The sequence below is a fragment of the Lutra lutra genome, chromosome 4 (genome assembly GCF_902655055.1).
Source record: "Lutra lutra chromosome 4, mLutLut1.2, whole genome shotgun sequence".
NCBI lineage: Eukaryota > Metazoa > Chordata > Mammalia > Carnivora > Mustelidae > Lutra > Lutra lutra.
In genome coordinates, this window is record NC_062281.1 from 81,101,120 (window position 1) to 81,121,538 (window position 20,419).

The following is a 20,419-nucleotide window of genomic DNA, read 5'->3' on the forward strand; positions in this document are numbered from 1 at the left end:
TCAGGATATAAAATCAATGCACAGAAATCAGTTGCATTTCTCTACACCAACAACAAGGCAGAAGAAAGAGAAATTAAGGAGTCCATCCCATTTACAATTGCACCCAAAACTATAAGATACCTAGGAATAAACCTAACCAAAGAGACTAAGAATCTATACACAGAAAACTATAAAGTACTCATGAAAGAAATTGAGGAAGACACAAAGAAATGGAAAAATGTTCCATGCTCCTGGATTGGAAGAATAAATATTGTGAAAATGTCTATGCTACCTAAAGTAATCTACATATTTAATGCAATTCCTATCAAAGTACCATCCATTTTTTTCAAAGAAATGGAACAAATAATCCTAAAATTTATATGGAACCAGAAAAGACCTCGAAGAGCCAAAGGAATATTGAAAAAGAAAGCCAAAGTTGGTGGCATCACAATTTTGGACTTCAAGCTCTATTACAAAGCTGTCATCATCAAGACAGCATGGTACTGGCACAAAAACAGACACATAGATCAATGGAACAGAATAGAGAGCCCAGAAATAGACCCTCAACTCTATGGTCAACTCATCTTCGACAAAGCAGGAAAGAATGTCCAATGGAAAAAAGACAGCCTCTTCAATAAATGGTGTTGGGAAAACTGGACAGCCACATGCAGAAAAATGAAATTGGATCATTTCCTTACACCACACACGAAAATAGACTCCAAATGGATGAAGGATCTCAATGTGAGAAAGGAATCCATCAAAATCCTTGAGGAGAACACAGGCAGCAACCTCTTTGACTTCAGCCGCAGCAACATCTTCCTAGGAACATCACCAAAGGCAAGGGAAGCAAGGGCAAAAATGAACTATTGGGATTTTATCAAGATCAAAAGCTTTTGCACAGCAAAGGAAACAGTGAACAAAACCAAAAGACAACTGACAGAATGGGAGAAGGTATTTGCAAATGACATATCAGATAAAGGGCTAGTGACCAAAATCTATAAAGAACTTAGCAAACTCAACACCCAAAGAACAAATAATCCAATCAAGAAATGGGCAGAGGACATGAACAGACATTTCTGCAAAGAAGACATCCAGATGGCCAACAGACACATGAAAAAGTGCTCCACATCACTCGGCATCAGGGAAATACAAATCAAAACCACCATGAGATATCACCTCACACCAGTCAGAATGGCTAAAATTAACAAGTCAGGAAATGACAGATGCTGGCGAGGATGCAGAGAAAGGGGAACCCTCCTACACTGTTGGTGGGAATGCAAGCTGGTGCAACCACTCTGGAAAACAGCATGGAGGTTCCTCAAAATGTTGAAAATAGAACTACCCTATGACCCAGCAATTGCACTGCTGGGTATTTACCCTAAAGATACAAACGTAGTGATCCGAAGGGGCACTGTGCACCCGAATGTTTATAGCAGCAATGTCTACAATAGCCAAACTATGCAAAGAACCTAGATGTCCATCAACAGACGAATGGATAAAGAAGATGTGGTATATATACACAATGGAATACTATGCAGCCATCAAAAGAAATGAAATCTTGCCATTTGCAACGACGTGGATGGATCTAGAGGGTATCATGCTTAGCGAAATAAGTCAATCGGAGAAAGACAACTATCATATGATCTCCCTGATATGAGGGAGAGGAGATGCAACATGGGGGGTTGAGGGGGTAGGAGAAGAGTAAATGAAACAAGATGGGATTGGGAGGGAGACAAACCATAAGTGACTCTTAATCTCACAAAACAAACTGAGGGTTGATGGGGGGAAGGGGGATGGGAGAAGGGGGGTGGGGTTATGGATATTGGGGAGGGTATGTGCTATGGTGAGTGCTGTGAAGTGTGTAAACCTGGCGATTTGCAGACCTGTACCCCTGGGGATAAAAATATATGTTTATAAAAAATAAAATTAAAAAAAAAAAAACACTAAGCAAACACTTACCATATGACCTAGAAATTGCACTTCTGCATATTTATCCCAAAGAAATGAAAGCTCATGTTTGCAGAAAAACCTGTACACAATTGTTCACAGCAGTTTTATTTGTAATAGTCCTAAACTTGAAACAACCAAAGTATCCCTTAATAGGTGAATGGTTCATTTGTAGTACATTTATACTACTCAGAAATAAGAAGGAAAAAATACTTATACGTGCAACAACTTGGGTAAATATCAAAAACATTATCTTGAGTGAATAATGTCAATCACAAAATGTAATAATGTCAATCACAAAATGTGATTCCATCTATGTAACTTTCTTTGTATGAAAAAGTCAGACACGGAAAACAGATTATAGAAGTTATGGCTGGTTGGAAAGGGTGGGTGTGATTACAAAGGGGGTAGAAAATGGGAGATCTTTGTGATGATAGAATAGTTTTATGTCTTGATTGCACTGGTGGGAACAGGAATCTACACATGTAATAAAATTATGTAGAGTTATACATATAGAAGCAATGTCAGCAAGACTGTAGGTTAGGAGGGCCCATCCCTATTGCCTCCCCCCACAAAAACAATGGTTGAACAACTACCTATGGAAGAAAATAGCTTTGGGAAAGTTCCAGAGTACAATTAAGAAATTGCAGCCACTTGTTGGAGCATAAAAACTAAGAATAGCTGCATAGAAAAGTATAGGAAGGATTTTACCTGTGTTAGCCTCATTCTCTATCCCAGTACAGTTTGGTGTGGAGAGGGATCCCTTCAGTTGTAACTTCCCTTATGGTGGGAGGTGAGAGCTAGAAGACCCCAGCAGCCCTCACCACTGCAGCAGACACACATTGCCTTTGCCAGTGAGGACTCCCACAGTCTTTGCTGATGCCCACGAAACTGCCCGAAGACCATGCTGCTGAGCACCACACTTCCCTAGCTGGAGCTGTCTCTGCACCCACTCCTCCCACCCAGCTGGAGCCAGCCCGGAGACCCTGTTGCTAGGGCTGGAGTTACTGCATAACACACCTCCAGGCCTGGTGCACTGCACTCCCCCTGAAACAGTATCATCACAAGTCCCCCACAAAAAGAACCCCTATAGTTATCCCCACACATCTCTATACTGACGCTGGACCTGTCAGTGCTGTGTACCCTATCTCACAGGCAGTCTTGTACCTACTACTGGTGAAGGTCTTTCTCTACCAGAGCCAATACAACAAGTCTGCAAGGGGTGATTGTTCTTTCTTTTCTTTTCCTTTTAAAAAATATTGAGCACAAACAGGGGGTTGAGGGAGAAGTAGGGGGGTGAGGGAGAAGCAGGCTCCCCACTGAGCAGGGAGCCAGCCATGGGGGCCTGGATCATGACCTGAGCTGAAGGCAGAAGCTTAGCCAATTGAGCTACCCAAGCGCCCTGATGATTGTTCTTTCAAATGTAGACACTAACAAGGCTATAAGGCCCGCGCGGGCGGGCACACACACACACATCAAAGAAACATGACACCACTGAAAAAACAATGTATTTCTAGTAAACACCTTCAAAGAAATGGAGATCTACAAATTTCCTGACAAAGAACGCAAAATAATTGCTTTAAAGTTGCTCAGTGAGCTACAAGAGACCACTTATTTGCTGGCATAAGACATTCCAAAAGAACACTGATAAACAATGAAATCATGAAAATAGTACACAAACAAAACAAGAAGTCTAAAAAAGAGATAGAAATCATAAAAAAGAACCTAACAGAAATTCTGGAGGTGATACAGTGAACGAAATGAAAAATGCAATAAAGAGCTTCAACAGCAGACATGATCAAGCAGAAGAGTCACACATGCATATTGTACAATGTCAAGTTCCTGGTTTTGATATTATAAATATATAAGATATTAAACCAAGTAAAAGGTACAAGGGAACTCTCTGCACTACTTTGTAATTTCCTGTGACTCTGCAATTATTTCAAAATAATCTCAAAGATAATGAACAGGACTAGAATCCAGTAATCCAAAAGGATGTGCTATAATTTTCTACTGAAGCATAAAATTTCTCTCAATAGTCACAATAAATGGTTAATTTTCACAACAAATGTATCAGTAGATCTTAGTTTATGTATATGAATTAGCTTATCGTTTTTACTCCACACTGTTAGGGAGCTATGCAATACAAATATATTCATACAGTGTGTATTTCTGTTTTATGACTTTCATTTTTTATTGCTACTGCTATCAGACTAAGAGGATCTTTATATTTGGGATACTGTTTTCTTATCTACTATTGATTTTCTTGTTTAGTGACAAGCAAAACCTTAAACTCTCTTATCTTTAAGAACTGGGACTAGGACCCTCAGAGAGTCATTGTTATTAAGATTATGACTAAGCATGAAGGTAGTGGCAAAGGAAGTTACCAGTCCATGTGAGAGTATATTTTTCAGCTTCATAATACAAATAATAAACACGCCCCTTGGCACTTGGCTTTTTGTTTGAGTATCTAACAGTGAGACATTTCATCCTCATATTTTGGTGTTTTCTTTGTGGAAATGGGAAAATTACCTATGCCCTTACAGATAGATTGAGCCCTGTGAAAAGTTCTGGCCAATGAGTTCTGGGCAGAAATGATGTGTGTCATGTTCAGGCTGGACTACTTATTTGTGGGCATAAGACACTCCAAGAGCTCTCTGTTCCTATTATAACAAGTGTGGAAAGCATGTGTTAATATGGTGGTGTCTGGAATACTGACCCTATCCATGGAGGACAGCTGCCTAAAATATCACCTGATAAACTTTTGTTGTGCTATGCCAATGCAATTTTGTGTTACTTGTTAGAATAGCATAATCTGGCCTATTGAGATCAGTTATATATCATAAAGCCATATAATTTATCATTCAAACCTGGACATCTTTGAGAGTAAAAGGATACATTATTAATAATTAGAACAGGACAACAGTCATAGACTGGTACTGTCTTGAGCAATGTGGATGTATGGTCACCTTAAACATGTAGTATGTAAAAGCAAAGGTACTGAGAACAACTGACTGCCAGAGATCTCCAAGAATATTCTCCTGTGGCATGTTGGAACACAGTTACAACAACAGATTGTACAAGTTTTAGACCATAAAACAATAGTCAAACTTTTTTCTAGTCAAATTAATTTTGAGTTTGTGGTCAGGATCTGTGGAACTAATAAGAAATTTCTTATTAGAAATAAATTTTTTTAAAAGATTTTATTTATTTATTTGACAGACAACAGAGATCACAAGTAGGCAGAGAGACAGGCAGAAAAAGAGAGAGGGAAGCAGGCTCCCCGCTGAGCAGAAAGCCCGATGCGGGGCTCAATCCCAGGACCCTGAGATCATGACCTGAGCCGAAGGCAGAGGATTTAACCCACTGAGCCACCCAGGCGCCCTTTAGAAATAAATTTCTAATACGAAATGTTTTCAGGTCTCCTATCTCCAGGATTCTGGAGTCTTATTGATGGTCAAATCATTGAGTCTTTGGTGGTCAAGAGCCATCAGTTCATAGTGGTTACTGCCAAAATGCCCACTGTCCCACCTGGTGTGGACCTTTTAGTTCTGGAGGTTCTACTGATTCTATCCTATCTTTGGGGCATGAGAAAAATGTGGTAAAACTGGAAACTCCAAGTCTGAAAATCCAGCCTCTCTGTATATACTGTGCATCTACTTTCTCTGCTCTTTCTTCTACTTTCTCATCTCTTTCTTTGCCTCCTGCTTGGGGAACTGCTTGGTAAACAGGTTTTTATTTTGTTCTGCTCTTCCTTAGATCCAGGGTCATCTCTTTCATTCCCCTTCTGGGGAGAGGTAGGAGGGTTATTTTTGTGTAAGCAAGTCTGGTTTCTGCCTTGCCCATAACTTTACCTCTTCAACAAAGCAGAGAATCACACAACTTGGCTACCTGCTAAAACAGATTAAGAAAAAAGGAAAAATTATAGAACAAAAATATGAACAATTAGTTCAGAGATATATTTCATCTTGCAGTCTTTTAATTAGAAACTGAAGGAAGCTAAGAAAACAGAAGTCCTCCTGACTAAATCTAGCAGTAGCTTACCACCGAGGCCAGAAATCATTGGTAGAATATCATTATTTAATTGCTTTGTAATAATTTTACATTTTAAGAGTTCTCTAAATAAAAAGATTCCTGGAGAGAAATAAAGCTGATTTTATATATGAAGCATCTTGGTATGAATTCCTTTATCATATCATATGATCTTTCCAACATGGTTCTTCTAGCTAAGTGCTGGATTGAATAGGACACACTGTAGAGAAGTAGAGAAAAGGCTGGGCAAGGTATGGATGAGACTATAAAGGGATATACCCACATAGCCTCAGGCAGCTTGAGGGAACTGTTTCTGAAACTGTGACACACTCTGCTCATGTTACACACTGATTTATAGCCAGTACTGGCAGCAGAAGCAGTGGAAGCAGTGGGATCCAACCATTTGTGCTTTTTGGACTGCCTTTATCACTTAGCCATGACCTTCCAATTGGGCAACACTGAACACTTTTCCAGAATATTTGGTGTCAACCAGACTCTTTAAGTGTCTCCTTGAAAGGACACTGAATTTAGGGGCGCCTGGGTGGCTCAGTGGGTTAAGCCGCTGCCTTCGGCTCAGGTCATGATCTCAGGTCCTGGGTTCGAGCCCCACATCGGGCTTACTGCTCAGCAGGGAGCCTGCTTCCTCCTCTCTCTCTGCCTGCCTCTCTGCTTACTTGTGATTTCTCTCTGTCAAATAAATAAATAAAATCTTTAAAAAAAAAAAGAAAGGACACTGAATTTAAATTACATTCTGATTTATCCAGCATTTATTCAGCATCTAAAAGGAATGGTGTTGATAATTTAGAACAAGGGATGGCTTTAGGATTTTTCATTTAAAATATTTTGTTCTGTCCTAATAATAGATTTGTTGCCACAACCCCTATTTTTAATATTATTTTTAGCAAACTATTCCATTTAGTGGAATTTTTAAAAATACTCTATTTGAAGACCAATTGGTTCCAGCCAATTCCTCATAATTACTGTGTTCAACATTATCAACCTATTTAGAGCAGAAAGAATCTATAAATACTAGTTATCACTTCAGTGCTTGGACTCATTACTGTGGTTCAGTATCTGATCAAGTCAGTCAGGCTTCTGGCCAAGTAATTTATCATCTTCATTTCAGAATTCTAATGCCATAACTTACACACACACACACACACACACACACACAGTAATTTCAAATATACTATGAATCACTAAGGCAAACTCTCAAATGGTTTGGCCTAATAACAACAGCTATGTATGATTTTTTAGCTCTAAGGCACTAGAATCAATTACACATAAATAAAAATGAATATGGCTCCCCACTGCCTGATGCATAAAATCTAATGACTACCAAAATCTACCAAAATCTTAATCTACTTTTCCGCACTTGGCTCCTATTATCCCTTTTGCACTTTATATTGTAGCTAAATGAGTTTTATCTCTACTATTTGAAAATGCACCATAAATTTTCTATTTCAATGTTATACTTTTTTTTTTTTAAAGATTTTATTTATTTTTGAGAGAGAGAACGAGCAGGGGGAGGGGTAAGGGAAAGGGAGAAGCAGACTTCCTTCCAGCAGGGGGCCTGTTGTGGGGGCTCGATCCCAGGACCCTGGGATCATGACCTGAGCTGAAGGCAGACGTTTAATGACTAAGCCACACAGGTACCCCTCGGTGTTACTCTTTATGCTATTTCCTGTCCTAAAAATGACTGCTTTCATCTTTGTAATGTCATGGGTCATTTTCTTATTTTATTTTAGTACAGGTTTATTAAGAAAGCAATTATGTCACATATTGTTATAAAGCTTCAGCACCTATTTAGCTTCCCAGAATATGTTTGTTGATTTTTTAACCAGATTCTTCAAAAATTGAAAATTTAAATAAATAACAATTTAAAAATATTTTTTATTATAGTTTTGATGCATTTAGTTTATAAGCAGAATTTTTAAGGAAGGGAAAGCATCTATATGGTTTATTTATTTATTTTTTGGAAGATTTTAATTATCTGAAAGAGAGAGAACAAGAGCAAGAGAGCACGAGAGAAAGGCGGGTCAGAGGGAGAAGCAGACTCCCCACTGAGTAGGGAGCCTGAAGTGGGACCCATCCTGGGACTCCAGGATCATGACCTGAGCCGAAGGCAGCCACCCAACCAACTGGGCCACCCAGGTGCCGCATCTATGTAGTTTAAAAATCTTAATAGTTTCAAAGTTAAAGTCCCTATTTACTCGACACAATAAATTAGAAATATTTATTTTCCTGAAAGAAAATTCTTTTTGTTGTTAATTCTGTATTTCCACTTATTAGTAAAATTTCCAATATCCTATTAATGTTAAATCTAGTATAACTGCCAAGTTAGTTAATACTCAATCCATCTGCAAAACATGAGGAGCTCACCAAATGGCTTCTAAGATATTGTTCAGTTCTAAAAATTTTTATATTAGTATTCCATAATTTCACCTTGTTTTATGTACAGCTGCGTTAAAATATGTACTCAAGAACGCACGGGACTTTGCTGACATAGTATCTGCTATATTTCAGATGCCCAGCATATCTTACATTCTAAGTACTTACTGAATGAATAAGTTTGTCTTCCCTCCCCCAGAAGTTTATATATTATGGAAATTCCACTCAATACTTTCTTTTTATTTTTTGTGAAGCACTGATCATGAATAGGACATTGTGCTAGGCCCTGGGCCTCTATTAACCTCACAACCTATCTGGAAAGGTCTGTCAACAAATTAAATATGAACACAGCTATAAAAGAAGTTTAAAACAAGATAATATGGAAAAGGCAATACAAAAGGATAAGAAAGAACAACTAATTTGGCCTATTAGAAACTTTACTAAATAGGGAATGGGAGCAGGCACCTGTGTGGCTCAGTCGGTTAAGCTCTACCTTTGTCTCAGGTCATGATCCCAGGGTCCTGGAATAGAGTCCCACATCTGGCTCCCTGCTCAGTGAGGTGCCTGCTTTTCCCTCCCTCTCTGCCTCTCCCTCCTTCTTTTGCTCTCTCTTGCTTGCTGTCTCAAACGATAAGTAATCTTTAAAAAAAAAAAAAAGAGAATGGGAAGTATTAATAGTTTTTAATTTTCTTTCTCTTCTTTCTTTGCTCCCTTCCTCACTGTGTCTCTTCCTTCTTAGAGGAGAAATGTAGTACTTTATTTACAGATTATAAATCTCACGGTACCAAGGAAATGAATATGCTTCCACTATTTTTCTCCAACACCTCAGTAAAAGACTGAACTTACAAATTTGAAAATTATATGCCATTACTCTTTAAGTTTCTAATAGAATTTGTTTATATGCATTTCTCTGGGATAAGCCTTAGGATATTTAAGAAAACAAAAACATAAACTAAAAATGGATCTGAATCCAGATCCAATGAGTTATCTTTCTCTTTTCTTAAATATTAATGATATCTGAAAATTGAATAATCTACTTTTTCTGTTTATTAGTGCTGGATAGCCCTGAGAAAAGAGATAATAAAAACTTGGAAGAAGAAGAGGTTGAAAGTTTTCATGGATATAGAGTATCCTAAATGCTGTTTGTCAATAAAATAACATCCTCATTATATCTATTATATTAGTAGCTTAACATATACTTACAATATATAGTTAGCAAATTAGGGCAATCCCTTCCTTAAATTGTTATTCTAATGAAAAAGAAAACCACATATTCATTCATATTTGAGTTCCAAAACAGCTTGTTTTCAAGAAACAATGTACATTTCATCATAAAGAAATGTTTTAACTTTTTAAGCTATTACAGAGAGAGGCAAAATCTGATCTGTGCATGGGAGACAAATTCCAGGGCAAGAGAAAAAACAGGCAAAGATAACTATATACTCAATATACAATTATTTCAATTGTTTAAGATGAAGCAATAAAAGTTCTTTTGTCCCATCCAAAAGCAACAAAACACACATTCTTCTCAAGTGCACATGGAACATTTTCTAAGACAGATCATATGTTAGGCCACAAAACAATACTTAATAAGTATAAGAGGATTGAAATAATATCAAATACTTTTTCTAACCACAATAATATGATACTAGAAATTAATTACCTAAAGAAAACAGGAAAATTCACAAATAATGTGCACATTAAAACAACCTGCTACCAAACAACCAATGGGTCAAAGAGTAAATAAAAAAATACCTTGAAACAAATGAAAATGGAAATGTAACTTACCAAAATTTATAGAATACAGTAAAAAGCAGTTCTAGAAAGGAGTTTATAGAAATAAATGCCTACCTCAAAAAACAAGAAAAGCCTCAAATAAACAACCTAAATGCCCTAATTATCCTGAAGGAACAACAACAACAAAAGAACAAAAGAAGTCCCAAATTAGTAAGAAGTAAGAAAATGATAAAGAGCAAAAATAAATGAAAAAAGACTAAACAAATAGAAAAGATCAAAGAAACTAAGAGCTGGTTCTCTGTAAAGGAAAACAAAAGTGACAAACCTTTAGCTAAGTTCACCAAGGAAAAAAGAGAAAGGACTCAAATAAAATACAATCAGAAATGAAAGAGAAGATGTTACAACTGATAACACAGGTACACAAAGTATCATTAGAGACTATAATAAATAACTATATGCTCACAATCTGAACAACCTAGAAGAAATGGATACATTTCTAGAAACATATACAGAGCAAGACTGAATCATGATGAAATAGAAAATCTGAACAGATCAATTACTAGTAAGGAGATTGTATCAGTAATCAAAAATCTCCCCCAAAACAAAAGCTTTATTGGTGAATTCTACAAAACCTTCAAGAAAGAATACCAAACCTTCTCAAACTCTTCCAGAAAATAGTTAAGGAGGGAACTCTTCCAAACTCATTTTACAAGGCCAGCATTACCCTGATACCAAAACCAGACAAGGATACCACAACAAGAGAACATTATAGGTCAACATCCCTCATGAACACAGATACAAAATCTTCTATAAAATATTAGCAAATTGAATCCAACAATATATTAGAAGAATCATACACCATGATCAAGTGGGATGTATTCCAGGGATGCAAGGATGGTTAAACATCCAAAAATCAGTCATTGTGATATACCACATTAACAAAATGAAGGATAAAAAAATCACATGATCATCTGAATAGATACAGAAAAAGCATCTGACAAAATTCAATGTCCACTAATGATAAAGACTCTCCACAAAGCAGGTATAAGGGAATGTTACTGAACATAATAAACACCACTTATGACAAGCCCACAAGTAATATCATACACAATAATGTAAAGTTGAGGGGTGCCTGGGTGGCTCAGTGGGTTAAAGCCTCTGCTTTCGGCTCAGGTCGTGACCCCAGAGTCCTGGGATTGAGCCCGTTAGGCCCTCTGATCAATGGGGATCCTGCTTCCCTCTCTCTCTGCCTGCTTCTCTGTGTACTTGCGATCTCTCTTTGTCAAGTGAATAAATAAAATCTTAAAAAAAAAAAAATGTAAAGTTGAGAGCTCTTCCTCTAAGTTCAGGAACAAAACAGGGATGCTTACTTTTGCTGCTTTACTCAGCACAGTACTGGAAGTCCTAGCCAGAGCAATTAGGCAAGAAAAAGAAATAAAAGGCATTCAAAATGGAAAGGAAGAGGAAAAGCTCTCACTATTTGTAAATGACACATTTACAGGAAATTTTAAGAACTCAATCAAAAAATATTAGAATAAATTAGAATAAATTAATTCAGTCAAGTTGCAAGATACAAAGTGTGTAACAACAAATTCTGTTAATGACCTATTCTGATAATGAACCATCAAAAAGGGAAATTAGGAAAAAAATCTGTTTATAATTGCATCAAGAAGAATAAAATACCTAGGAATAAATTTAATCAAGGAGGCAAAAGATCTGTATATTGAAAACTATATGGCATTGAAAAAGACACAAATACATGGAAAGATATTCCATACTCATGGATTCAAAGAATACTGTTAAAATGCCCATATTACCCAAGGCAATATGAATTCAATGCAATCTCTATCAAAATTCCAATAGTATTTTTTCATAGAAATAGAACAAACAATCCTAAAATTTGTGTAGAACCATAAAAGAGCCCAAATAGCCAAGGCAAATTTGGAAAAGAACAAAACCGAAGGCATCACAGTCTCAGACTTCAAACTATATTATAAAGCTATCGTAATAAAATAGTACAGTATTAGCATAAAAACTGATAGATCAATAGAACAGAAAAGAAAGCCCAGAAATAATCTTACCCATACATGGTAAACTAACTTATGTCAAAAAAAAAAAAAAAAAAAAAAAAAAAGAGAAAGAAAGAAAAAAAAAAGAGAAAGAATATACAATGGGGAAAGGATAGTATCTTCAGTAAATGGTGTTGGCAAAATTGGACAGCCACACATGAAGATGAAACTGGATCATCAACTCCCATCATACACAAAAATGAACTGAAATGAATTAAAAACTTGAACCTAAGACCTGAAACCATAAAACCTCTAGAAAGAAAAATAGGTGGTAACCTTGTCTTAGCAGTGATAGTTGGAACTGAGATCAAAAGCACACGCAACAAAAGATAAAATAAACTGGTGGGACTATATCAAATTAGAAAGCTTCTGCCAAACAAAGGAAACCATCAGCAAAATGAAAAGGCAACATACTGAACGAAAGATAGAATCTGCAAATTATGTATCTGATAAGTGGCTAATATCCAAAATATATTTAAAAAATTAATACTGAAAAAACCCTAAACAATCCAATTTAAAAATCGACAGAATATTTGAATAGACATTTTTCCAAAGACATAAAGATAGCCAAAAGATACATGAAAATATGTTCTACAGCACTAATTGTCAGGGAAATGCAAATCAAAATCACAATGAGATATCACCTCACACCTGTTAGGTTGGCTATTATAAAAAAGACTAGAAACAGTAAGTATTGGCGAGGTTGTGAAGAAAAGGGAAAGGGAACACTCTGCAGTGTTGATGGGAATGTAATTTGTGAAGCCACTATGGAAAACAGTATGGAGATTCCTAAAAAAATTAAAAATAGAAGTACATAAGATGCAGCAGTTCCACTTCTGGGTATTTATTCAAAGAAAGCAAGAATACTAACTTGAAACAATAAATGCACCCCCATGTTCACTGCAGCAATACTTACACAGCCAAGATATGGAAACTACCTAAGTGTTCACTGATGGGCGAATGGAAAAATTAACAATGCTATATGTATATAATGGAATATTATTCAGCCATAAAAAAGGAAATCTTGCCATTTGTGACAACATGGATGGACCTTACAGTATTACACTATGTGAAATAAGTAAGACAGAGAAAGACAAATACTCTGTGAGTTCTTATACGTGGAATCTAAAAAAATATAAATTATAAATTAAAACAAGCTCAGAGATGTAGAGAATATATTGGTGATGGTGGAGGGCGAGGGAAATGGGTGACTCGTTTTTTAGTTTAAATAAATTGAAAAAGAAAGGTACTTAGGTTATTACTTCCATATAATTATATCATTTTAGGAAAGCAGTTTTATTTTCAGTATTTTAATGTTTAGTGAATCTGAGATGCTAAAAGCAACTTTTCTGCTTTTCAGTATTTTGCTTTGAATATTTTTGGTGGAGGGAGGTGGTTGGACACGACAAAACATGTGTATTTACATTTTTGTTTGGTCTCATAAGAGTTGTATTCTTTGATGTTCCAGGTTCGTTCATTCTTTCCTTTTTTTTTTTTTAAAGATTCTCATTATAAGTTTATACAAGCTTTATCACAGCTTTTTTAAAAACACATTTAGAAGTTTCAGAAAATATAGAATAGTTTGGAAGGACTGGGAAAACATTGGGGTATACTGATCAATTTGGCATTTTGGTTAGTTAGTTCCAGAGGGGAAAGTAAATAAACAGTTACTAAATATTAAGGCCCACTAAAGGAGCAGGAGTGCACAATTCTGGGCAACTTTCTAGTACGGAAAGGATCTCTTGGGTTGTCTTTTCAGTCACATTCACAATCACAAATACCATCTTTACATGTGAACAATAACAGCAACAAAATATCCTATTGTGCTTGAAGGTCCTGAGAAAAGCTCAGAAAGGAAAAACTGCTGGGGTGGGTCCCTGAGCAAAGAGTAAATTCGTCTTAGGAGGGGACAATACAGATATTGGAAATACCAAGAATGGAGTATTTTCACCAAAAGAAGCCTATTTTTCAACCCAATTTTGTATCTAAGAATTGTATTTTAGAAAAAAAAATGTACCGAGAATGTACATTTTGTGCTTAGAACTAATGGTTTTCAAATTTTAGCATTTATCAAAATTGCCCTGAAGATTTGTTAAATTGGGGTAGGGCCCATGAATTTGCACCTCTAGTAAGTTTCCTTATGATTTTATGCCTCTGATCTCAGAACACATTTTGAGAACCACTGGTTTAAACAAAGTCTTTTTCACTTTTCTCTAGACAATAGCTACTTTAATGCTGTCATAGAGTTCTTGATCCTTAAATATGACTACAATGTTGCTCACTATGTGAAGTAATCATAAGTGGAATTCCACAAAAGTGGAATACAGTATTAGGGAGAGATCTTGTAATTAAATTAAAAAGTGTAAGTGGCAATAGACAAAAGTTGGAAGTTAGAAGATTCCCTTTCATCTGTCAGCTCAAAGACTTTTGTATTTCCTCAATTTGTAAACTACATAGATATTACTTTTCTGGAATGTAGGGTCTTAAGCTTCCTCTTCCATTTTCAAATTCTAGTTCTACTTTAGAAAACATTATCCTCTTCCCACAAACTACATTTACGTTTCTTAAAATCAATAAGGAAATGTTACTATGTTTTGTTTCTCAAACAGAAAAAAAGCACTGTGAAACTAAATCTCTTTAGAGAGCAAGTATTTGTTTTTATTGTTTTTTTGGGGGGGCAGGAGGTGATGGACTTGTAACTGTACTGAAAATAGTACAAGGAAATAAAATTGTAGAACAAAACAGTTCCATATTTAGTAGGATTTAGTTCTGGGTTTTCCCCAGACACTGCAGGTCAAATGAAAGGTATAAGGAAATTTTTTCAGGCCTCAGAGGCCAGACTTGGCACTCTAAACCAAAACCAAGGCCTATTATGCAACACAGGTATTTGCAAATAACTAGATGATTTGTTCATATGGGCAACACAGGGAGACTTCAAATTCGGAGGCTTAAGAAACATGCAGCAACTCTGCCATTCCTGTGAGAAAGAAATGTGAAGTCCTACGATGTTGATAGTAGTTTGTATGCTGAGTTTGATTTAATAAGCATCTGTTGAATGTCTTATGAATTCAAATAACAAAGCATTCCTGACAATACAAGGCTCCTGCCTACCCAGTACTCTGTATTCACAAGGATCTGCTTTGCATTTTTTCGCTTTACATTAAAATTGAAACAACGTGGTATGGAGAATTAAGTTACTATACCAAATGTCAACTTTTCTGTGGCAAGGACCAGACTTGCTCCAACAGTAGACCAAGACCTCCAGAATAATTGTTTTTGGATTATCTAAATTAATTCCAGGCTAAATAAATCTCTAAGTAATTCTACATGATGAAATAACTTAAAATTTAAATTACCCATTGAACAAAAGCAGAGTACCAACACTGAGGCAGATTTTGTACAAGGCTTTCCAGCAATAGTGAACATGCTGGGCATGGGCCCAGACTTTGTGGATTATTTATTAGTAGTAAGACACACACTCACCAGAAGTAAATTACATATGAAAAGTGCTAAATAGAGGAATAATCAGAAATGGTTTTAATGGTGGAGATGGGGTGACATCAGCAGATGTGTGTACCACAGGAAGTTATAATGATGGCTTACTGCTGTTCGACTACTTGCCCACAAGAATAGCGCTTACTCCTGTTTATTAACAAAGTACTTACTAATAGTCTTATTAAAAATAACCTGTGATCAACTTAAATGTAGTAGAAGAAAAAGAGAAAAAAGGTCTGGAACTCTGAAGAATTCCTGTAACAGAATGGAGAAAAATAAATATGTGAAGGAGAAAAAATGGGGGAAAGGCCGTAGCAGTTGTTTAAAGATTTTAACTATTTTCCTAACTTAATCATTCCTACTTAATTTGCTTGTGGTAAGGTATTTTCCTGTGCTAAAATTCCTGCTTGGGGTAGCAGAAAGCTAATCCTGTTAAAACTGTTATATGATCCCACCACAGTTAGAGGAGAGCCCTGGAACCAGGCCAAGAGCCAAAAAATCTGTGACCAAAGGGCTCTCTCTAATCCAGAAGGCAAGTAAATAGAGATTTTGCAGTTAGGAGCAAAATGTCCACTGTATTTGAATTCATATTAAATAAAACAAAGTTCATTAAAATAACACAAGGTTGTTGGATTGCTGGCAGACCACTTTAGCAGTAACTTTTCTCTTGTTTGAAAAATTCTTACTTCCCAATGTCACCTTTGACCTTGACTGCATGGTCTTCTTTTATTAATAAATTATTTAATCACTTTTGCACATAATCAGCTACAGTGGGAAATAGCAACCTGGGCATCAAAAACGTTTTAATTCGGGGCGCCTGGGTGGCTCAGTGGGTTAAATCCTCTGCCTTCGGCTCAGGTCATGATCTCAGGGTCCTGGGATCGAGCCCCACATCGGGCTCTCTGCTCGGCGGGGAGCCTGCTTCCTCCTCTCTCTCTGCCTGCCTCTCTGCCAACTTGTGATCTCTGTCTGTCAAATAAATAAAATCTTAAAAAAAAACAAAAAACGTTTTAATTCTAATTACCGTTGGTTACCTTTAAAGGTAGGTAGCCTACAACCACTAATACGTCTGAAAATCAAAACCGAATAGAATTCGAACAATGCAAACCTACTAGTGGCTTGGAATGGCACATACACTCAAAGATGTGAGTTAAGAAAGCAGAACACCGGCACAAAAATTATCGTACTTGGAAGACATACTGCATTTTAGGCATACTAAACCCCACTGAGAAATCGAACTAGCTTGTTTACTGCCTAGGTTCACAGGGCAACATTTTCTCAGCTCTCCAGCCCTTGCTCTCCTTTCCCTTTCCCAATTTGCTAATCCTTCTCCCTCAAAACCCTTTCTTTCTAGTAATGGGGTGTGGGAGGTTTAGGCAAGCCACGAGAAACTTGCATGGCATACATTTTCACCGGTTCTAGGTACTCAGTTTGTTGAGTATTGAACGCGTGTTAGTTATGGGAAGAGGATCAACTCCCAAGCCAGGCCGAGAACACCGGCCAACGCGAGGGCCAGACGGCGAAAGCGCTAACACCGGGAGGTGGGAAACTTCTAGATGCTAAACGGACACTTTACAGTGGCACAAACTTGTGAAAAATCGTTGGCTTTTCAGATAAACCGGTGAGCACTTTCCACAAGTCTCTGTATAGTTACCCCGTGGGGAAGCACCCTCGAAGATGCTCCGACACCTAGATGCCCTGTTCCGAATCATAGCGAAATAGAACAGCCACCTCACAGCGGGTCCTCCAACCTGAAGTGCACTCCGCCACGGGAGACCGCCTTTCAGCAGCTCTTCTGTCCCGGAGCGTTAAGGACGCGGGGAAGGGGGCGGGGAGGTTGAGGCTCTGTTCTCGCGCGATCTCTCCCAACAGGGTCGGTCCCCAGGTCTCTTCAAGACCTCGCGTTGTTTGGGGATGGGGGCGGAGCGATCCCTGTGGGGGCGGAGCCGGATGGGGGCGTCCCGCTAGCCTTGTTGACTTCGGCGTCCTCCCAGAGCGGTGCTTGCGCCCGGTGTTCTCTGCGCATGCCCAGGTTCCAGACAACTCCCGAGGCCGCGACTGTCGGGCTTCCCCAGCCGCGGATTCGGGCCCCGCCCCTCCTCCTGGCTGCAGCGGCGGCGTTGTTGTGGCGGTGGGGGAGGCGGGCTGCTGTGGAGCCCGCCGAGTCCTAGTTCCTGACCCTGTGCGTCACAGCGGCGGGCCAGACGGACAGCCTCGCCGCAGGTAACGCTGGTGCCTGTGGACTCGGGGTCGTGCGGGTCGGCGTATCCCGCGTGCTGGGGTCAGGCGAGGCGGGGATGGTCGGGGAGTTCGGGAGCTGGGGAGTCGGGAGAAGCTGACGGTTTCCAAGGGGGCTTCCAAGGGAGGTTGGGGGTTGGGCTCGGCAGGGTCGAAGGGGCTGGGAGTCCAGGGTGGTCGAGGGAGTCTGCAGGGGTCGAAGGGTTTGGGAGGTCGGGGCGGACGGTCCTAGGTCTTTGACCTGGGATCGGGAACCGGGACTCCCAGACGCTGCGGTCCGAAGACACCCACGGGCCCCTTCGGGCCTTTTCAGTTCCACCCCGTGACTTTCTGTTGTTGTTTTGATTTTGAAGGAAGAGAATCCAGCCTACGTAGGCTTGGGGAAGCCTTGGGGGTTGAGGCTGGGAAGGGATTTTCGAGGCTAGAGCAGGCGCTAACATTTTCTTACTTTCTGTTTTTTTGTTTGAGCGTTTACTACTGTTTAAGTGTGGTACCCGTCTTTAGGGTATTTCAAACATTGGCGTAGAGAGGACCCAAGAGAGGAACCAGGGGGAGTAATTTTGCAAATCCAAGATTTTTCATTTTTAACTTCCATGACTGTGTTTTTGTATATCTTCTTTTTTTAAAACTGAGAAATCATAATTATGTTTTTAAAATTACACAGAAGAATTTGGGTACGGAGGAGAAAGTATAGTCCTACCAATGGTTATTTTTTTCCCGGTTATTTTTTTAATTACAAAAGTACTACGTTCTCTTTAAGAAAAAAATTAAGCAGCTAAACAATGAAGACGTCTGCTCCCCACGCCCCCCCCCCCCCCATTTTTCCTCTTTTAATTACCCAAGGTAACCAGTCTTCAAGTGTGGTATTTATTAGCCATTCAGGATTTTTCTGTTCGTGTAAGTATGTTTTAAAAAACAAAATTGGGATCATATATAGTATATACTTATTATGGCCAAGGGATACTCAGAGATACTCTTGGATTTTATTACATACCTCATTCTTTTTAAAAGCTACCACATAAGCTGTGTGTGTGTGTGTGTGTTTTACTGCTGAACATTGTTTCCAGTTTTTCTGTAATCTTTTATTACATAAGCTTTTAAAAAGGGCTACAAGTTATTATTTTGAAACATAATGTGGCAAAACTTTCAGGTTGTCTAAGGCCAGATGGGGATACTTATGTATTAGGCAAGTTAAGAATTACGTTTACACGGAGTTTATGGTAGTTTACGAGGTTTGGATCATTTCATAAAGCAGGTTACTAAAATAGTTCATTTTTTGTTTTTGGTAAGTGCATTTTCCAAGTTAATTTTGAATTTTGTGTGGTCAGTTGAAAACAAATTCAGTTTTCGGGCGCCTGGGTGGCTCAGTGGGTTAAGCCGCTGCCTTCGGCTCAGGTCATGATCTCAGGGTCCTGGGATCCAGTCCCACATCGGGCTCTCTGCTCGGCAGGAAGCCTGCTTCCCTCTCTCTCTCTGTCTCTGCCTTCCTCTCCGTCTACTTGTGACCTCTCTCTGTCAAAATAAATAAATAAAAATCTTAAAAAAAAAAAAAAACAAATTTAGTTTTCTTAAACAACCTACTCATGTCTGAAGATAGAAAACCAGTGGCCTAGAAGTTTGTATTTTAGGTTAAAAAAAACAAAACCTCAAAATAGCCAGGAACTAAATATTTTGATAGTAGACCATAGGGAGTAAGCTGTAAGCAAAAGGATGATATTACATTGCTTACTATTAAATAAGACAAAGCTAGGAAATCCCTATTACATTTTGTATTTTTGTGTGTGGAAGAGCTGGAGGTTTTGTTGATCTAATCAGTGGCATGTATTTATTAAAAATGTATTGTGTGCGTCTTCTTGCCAACTTCCAGGGAAAACATAGAACTGAGTAAGATAATCACAAAGAAGTCTGGTTCTAAGCATAAATATGTAGCCTGAGGGGCGCCTGGGTGGCTCAGTGGGTTAAGCCGCTGCCTTCAGCTCAGGTCATGATCTCAGGGTCCTCGGATCGAGTCCCACATCGGGCTCTCTGCTCAGCAAGAAGCCTGCTTCCGTCTCTCTCTCTCTCTGCCTTCCTCTCCGTCTACTTGTGATCTCTCTCTGTCAAATAAATAAATAAAATCTTTAAAAAAAAAATATGTAGCCTGAAATCTTCGGTCCAGTTGTGTAATTATTTGGGAAGCTGTGTTTAAAAGGAACCACAGTGTCTGTGGCATTTAAGTTATAGTTGCTGGTAATAATATTTTTCTTATTTATCTCTAGCAACATAGGTGACATTCTCCCCAATCTAAGGATTAATAAACAGAGGCTCTGAGAGATTAATTCAATTGCTCAAGATCTCATCACCTTTTTAGTGGTAGTTACTGCATTTGAGTCAGGCTTAAGCCAAGAACCTGTGTTTTCTGCTCTGCCAGGCTGCCTTTCGTTAATGAAAACTACCTTATAAAATTGTGATCTTAGAGGTGTTTTGTTTTGTTTTGTTTTAAGATTTTATTTATTTATTTGACAGATAGAGATCACAAGTAGGCAGAGAGG

At 38.2% G+C, this 20,419-nt stretch overlaps 1 protein-coding gene and 1 long non-coding RNA gene across 4 annotated transcripts in view; one reads left to right on the forward strand and one right to left on the reverse strand.

Moving 5' to 3' along the window:
• The window catches only part of LOC125098617 (uncharacterized), a 72,530-nt gene extending 54,896 nt beyond the window's left edge, over positions 1-17,634 (reverse strand). The window contains exon 1 of the long non-coding RNA XR_007126896.1: positions 17,402-17,634. This is a non-coding gene — a long non-coding RNA (uncharacterized LOC125098617). The remainder of the gene's footprint in view (positions 1-17,401) is intronic.
• Positions 17,635-17,722: 88 nt separating this feature from the next.
• The window catches only part of PCMTD1 (protein-L-isoaspartate (D-aspartate) O-methyltransferase domain containing 1), a 67,802-nt gene continuing 65,105 nt past the window's right edge, over positions 17,723-20,419 (forward strand). Inside the window, exon 1 of one of the 3 annotated variants that reach the window (XM_047727587.1) lies at positions 17,723-17,873. The gene's annotated coding sequence lies outside the window, so the exon portion shown is untranslated. The remainder of the gene's footprint in view (positions 17,874-20,419) is intronic. The other 2 variants (XM_047727589.1, XM_047727588.1) reach the window with 2 other exon arrangements.